Source organism: Natrix helvetica (genome assembly GCF_964273705.1).
Source record: "Natrix helvetica genome assembly, chromosome: 6".
In the NCBI taxonomy this organism is placed as follows: Eukaryota; Metazoa; Chordata; class Lepidosauria; order Squamata; family Natricidae; genus Natrix; species Natrix helvetica.
This window is the reverse complement of record NC_138553.1, coordinates 29,694,596-29,700,613: the sequence shown is the minus strand read 5'-3', so window position 1 is coordinate 29,700,613 and position 6,018 is coordinate 29,694,596.

Genomic DNA, 6,018 nt, shown 5'->3' with positions numbered 1-6,018 from the left:
CTTGGTGAAGGGCACAGACTGAAGAATGGTGAAAGGAAGCTGCCATCTTGGTACTGGGCATTTATTTTTAAAGGGACCATACCCAATGCTTTGCAGTTGGTAGCTAGCCTTCGGAATCAAGGCTTTGATACAAATAGATATTATTTCTGTGCAAAAACAAAGCACTGAAGACTGAGGAGATAAAAATAACCTAGCCTAAGCTACTACCAAAATTATATACATTTTGTTTAGATCCAAAGGTGTCAATTTACATGATCGCTAATTAGCCCTACATCCACTTCAGAGCAAGGAACCTACCACATAGTATACAAAGCCTTTCAGAAGATTGATGCTTGCTGGAACTATGCAGTTCAGGCCACATATATAATGTAATCCAGGGGTGAAATTCAGCAGGTTCTGACAGGTTCTGGAGAACCGGTAGCGGAAATTTTGAGTAGTTTGGAGAACTGGCAAATGCCACCTTTGGCTGGCCCCAGAGTGGGGTGGGAATGGAGATTTTGCAATATCCTTCTCCTGCCAAGCCCACCAAGCCACGACCACAGAACCGGTAGTAAAAAAAATTGAATTTCACCACTCATGTAACCTCATGCCTTCGTCATTTTTAATGTTAAGCTTTCCAAAACCATTATTTTGGCAGGAAAAAAATGCTATTGGCCATCCTCACTTCTTTCAGCAATGGGCATGTTTATAAGTAGTGCCATAATTTATTTTTACATTTAATTCTTGACTTACAGCTACATTTGGGATCAGAATTTCCATTGGTAAGCGACGTAGTCATAATATGAAGCATGTGACTACATCATTTAGTGACAGCAATCTTGGAACTCCTTGATGCTGTTATTAACAGAACGCAAGCGGTCATTAGCTGAGGATCCACCCTAAGCTTCAGTTAAGAACTACCTCCCCCTCCCCCTACCTATTCTGCACACCCCACCGGCATTTCTGTTTTTTTGGCTCCCTTGCACCCTGCCTTGCAGGAAGGCAAGCAGTCCCAGAACTGCTTGTCATGTCCTACAAAAAAAAAAAAAAAAAGCAGCATTAGAACACAGTGCAATGCACAGCCTCACTCTAAAAGGACTTCCTGCAAAGTCTCATGAACAGTTTGTGAGGCTTTGCAGGTACACTTCCAACACAAACTGCAGAATGCACACTGTGCCTTGATTCACTTAACAACTGTCTTGTTTAACAATGAACATTCTGATTCCAATTGTGGTCTTGGTTAAGGACTCCTTGTATTCATTTGACATTTGCTAGAAGCACTATCACTGTCCTGAGAAAGCAAGGAAATCAGTTTCCAGATCCCGTGGTGGCCTGGAATAATTGACTGGTGTGAACTGAAAGAAACAATACCAGATCCTGTATATGAAACCTAATGCATTTGAAAGTAAACTAGAAAAAGCCAAAGAGTAAGACGAGAATGTTATGTGAATTCTGAAATTCACCGTACATTAAAAAAAAAAAACCCTACAGCATTCCTTCATCACATTAATACTGAGGTCTGAAACAGAATCTCTAAAATTATTTGAAACTTTTTAAATTCTTGTTAGAAAGATACAACCATTTGAATGGATATGCATAGATGAATTCAAAATTACGAATGTAAAAGGAAATAGACCTTAGACCTCGTATAAGTATGCCTAAGACCCCCCCTGTTAAATACTCTGTAAAGTTGAAATTACAATAACGATAGTGAAAGACAACCCATACAATGCCAATGAAAAACCCTTTAGATTAGGGTCACATCTGCACAATGCAATTTGCATATCATGACCATCTGGAAAAGAAGTTTTACTGGCTTCCCTGAATTCTGTTCACACTTCCATGAATTAATAGAGGCTATTGCCCTTCAGTTTTCAAGAACAATTTGTTATATACTTTTTGCTGATCTAACTATTCACAGTTAAAGAGGCCATGTGAGCATCAGCAAAAAAAAAACAAAAAAACCCAACCCCAAAAAAACCCCGTGGGGTGGGGAGAAATGCATAATAAAGAATACATATTTTTAATTAAAAATGCATGTCAGCGTGTAACAGCAGTGTGTAACAGCATTGAACTAAGGCTGGGAAACTCCACTTTCACTCTCAGTCATGAAAATTTACTAAGTTCATCATCAGTTCAAGTACTTGCAATGGCAGTTGTGCGTACAAAATAAAACAGATTCCAGGTGCGTCCACAGGGGTTGAAGTGCTTTGAAAGCTCAAGGAAGAAAGGTGGAATGTATAACGTAATCCAATGAATGCATTTAAAAAATCACCTCTAATATTCACACAAGCCCAGAATTTACATTTAATAACAAACTAATCTAGTAAGTAACTAAATAAAAATAACACATGCAATTTAAATAGCAATATAGTATCTCTGACTAAAACAGAGAAAGCTGTAATGAAGTGAACTTTGTATCAGTTAATCTGTGTATGTCCAGGGGCTGTTGTTGTGCCATGCTGTTCAATACAATGAAACATCCTGTTTTTCTTTAAACGAGATTTGAACTCAGGACTCCTAGAAGGTGGAGAGTTGTCCTCTGAGGCACATCAAAGTCTTTTGGTGAAGTAGGGTATCTGAGCATTCTTAACAAGAAGACTACTACTTAAAGATGAAGAAGTCATGTCTATAGTTCATAGCTTCACGATGGCTTAAAGATGAAGAGGACATAGTAGGGCCAAACTGCTAAAGGCTTTAAAGGTCAAAATCACTACACTGCACTGTACCCATCACCCTAGAGAAAATATAACCCCAAAGTATTGCTGTAATGAAGTATTGTGATCCTACAGCAGCAAAAGAATGGACCGATGTCAGAACAATAAGTGTACCTTCAAATGCCTTGCTTCAGAACAGATATTTCTACAGTATAAAATGGAAGATCTTTAGTTATCATCAATTAATTATAATTGAATAATATAATTTTATAGTAATATATCTGAATAATTATAATCAATTAATATTGGTATAACCAATACCTTATTGGGTCACCATTTCAGAGATATAAAATTTCCTTCCCTAAACAGAGACATGGAATGGTTTAAGGTTTAAGGTTTATTAAATTTATAGACCGCCCCCTCTCCCCGTAGGGACTCGGGGGGACCGCCCCCTCTCCCCGTAGGGAATGACTAAGGATAGGCAAAAAAAAAGAAGTGGGAGCAGGAATGATTTCCTGCTGGCTTCCCCACTGAGTTTCTTCTTGGGAATTCTGCAGGGAGCATCAGAAATCTTCCCTTTCTAGCAGACAGCTAAGTGGCTGCTGGTGGGTGGGGGAAGGTGCAAGACTTGCTGGAAAACTGTTATAGAACCCTGACTGACTGCAACAGCTGACTGAAGAAGCCACAATTTCCCCAAATTTCATTCTCTCGGGAATGATGGGTCCCAGAATTTAGACCCTTTCTGTAAATTAATCCATTTGAGATCGTCTTATTTCAACAGTTGCCCTCTGGTGCACTATTTCACCCAGTTAAAGGTCGTGATGAGAATGCTAGTGGCATACGGATAGGTTGGATTTGTAACTACTACTAAATTCCAAAACACATCAGATTGCAGTGTTGGAATTTCATCTTTTAAAGCAGGTTATGGGAAACTATTTCAACAATAACATGTTTTCAGAATGAATGGGCTGTTTTCCAAAGCACTGCAATTTACTTCTAAAAGGCTTCTGTTGCTTCCTCTGAAAATGTTTGAATACGTCAAGGCTTGGTACTTGGATAGATCTGTCTGAGTCTACTTTTTCTAGTGTTGGAATACAGTACATTTGTACTGTACTGCCCATCATGCAATGCTTTACATTTTTCTTAAAGAGGTTTGTTGTCTTTCACAGCCTCAGAAACAACATTCAATGTTACAAAGCAGGAATAGGAATATTGTGTAGCTAAACATCTAATACTCCAAATTTGCACCCAGACCTGCCTCACCTCTAGACATGGCTAAGAAAATGCTGCTATTTAAACTCAACCAACAGGTTCCATTTCTTCATACCAAACCAAACGTTTCCCCCCCACAAACGCTCAGCTTCATTCTTACATAACAGCAACATAAAGTTAAAGATAGGAATATGTGCAAGTAAACTCTGGCTTTTTTTGAAGGATGAAGGCAAGGTTATAACTCTTTAGCTGTATGTAAAAAGCTGGAGATGCTGTAATTTTCATAACTAACAATAGTCACTAAACGAGTAAGAATCACACCATATGTAATTATGCAATACAGTATCATCCATGTGTAGGAAATTCATTTTTTTATCACACTGATTAACAAACTAAGGCTATCTAAATGGTGCCCATTGGTACTAAACTGAATGAAATGATATTAAATATATACTGCATGATTTAAAAAATAGTTTGTTGACTACATATAGACATCACTGTAAGTAATATTTACACATACACATATATTATATCACAATGGTTGGGTGCATAACACAACACAAACCATTTTACATCATAATATGCTGCTTGAACCCAAGATAAATCTTCAACACTGTTGCTGGATTAATGTTTATGTAACATATTCAAAATTGCAGACTTTAAACACAATCATTGATAATCACAGTATAAGGATATAAAGACATCTCTGCTAAATTGGTGACAAAGTTCTACCTACTTGTCTACCTACTATAGTAGACAACCAATTCCTGTGGGAAGTACATTCTCTTGTTCAACAACCTTAACAATTGGAACTGGCTTTACAAAACATTTTGTAAAAATTTTATCATGAGATCCCCAACCAATGTAATCAGTTCAACAAACTATGACTCCATTATCATATGTATTGAAAAACATAACCTTTGATTTTGGAAATACGTAGGCACAACTGATAACCTTACCCTCAATAAATACGAGGTTTTTACCAATATTAATATCAATTCCAGACTTTCATTGGAATTTCTTTTTTGCAATGTTCAATTGCAGCTGCAGCTATTCATGAGTTACGTAATATAATGTAATGAGACAGTTTACAAACATTTTGCTTCTCCTCCAACATACCAGTTTCATGATGCAGAGAAGGAAAAATACTGTACACTTATTTTTAAAATTTCCAATCCTTATTACATCAAGGTAATTAGAAGTATAAGCTCAGGTACTCTTAAAATAAGGTTTTTGAAAAAAACCTACTAAAGGTTAATTTACAATCAAACATATGTATAGATATAACCAGGTTTAACTATACTTCGCTTTATTGCACTTTGCAGATTTTTTTACGAGAACTTCCAACAACAAAAAGGTTATATGGCTACCTGAAGGCTCAGGTGATTACCATTCTTCAGCAAAAATATTTTTAAATTAAGATATGTACATCTTTTTAGATATAGTGAATACTTTATAGACTTTAGTCTAATATAGGTATGTTTTACATGCACTGGAAAATAAAAAAAAAAGTGTGACTCATTTTATTGTGATATTGACTTTATTGTAGGGGTCTGCAATATTTTTGAGATATGCCTGTAATAGTTCAGCAATAATATGATTAAATTAGGAATCCCCCAACAGATTAGACTAAAATTTAATCAAGCCAACAATTTTCTTTCCTACCAGTGACCAAAGATGCCTTCAGAAAGCTTAATAATATATTGTAAATTCAAAAACCTCCTTTCACCAAGCACTCCATACTCGACAGTATATGGTCACTAGTAACTGATATTCCATTTGACTGGGGCTGAATTATTTTCAAGAGGGTTTCCATTTATCCAGACTGCTGAACAGACCCTTGATTTGGCTCAAGTTCTAGCCATATACTTCGCTCTGCAGCATTTTGCCAGTATTTTTAACAGGTAGTCCTTGGTGCACAACCACAATTGAGCCCAAAGTTTCTGTTGCTAAGTGAAACATTTATTGAGTTTTGCCCTAATTTGTGACGCTTGTTGCCACAGTTATTAAGTGAAGTTAGTAAGTTAGTAACATGGTTGTTAAGTGAATCTGGCTTCCCCCTTGACTTTGCTCGTCAGTTGGTTGCAGAAGCTGATCATATGACCCCAAGGCACTGTAACTGTCATAAATATGAGTCAGTTGCCAATCATCTGAATTTTGAATCACATGA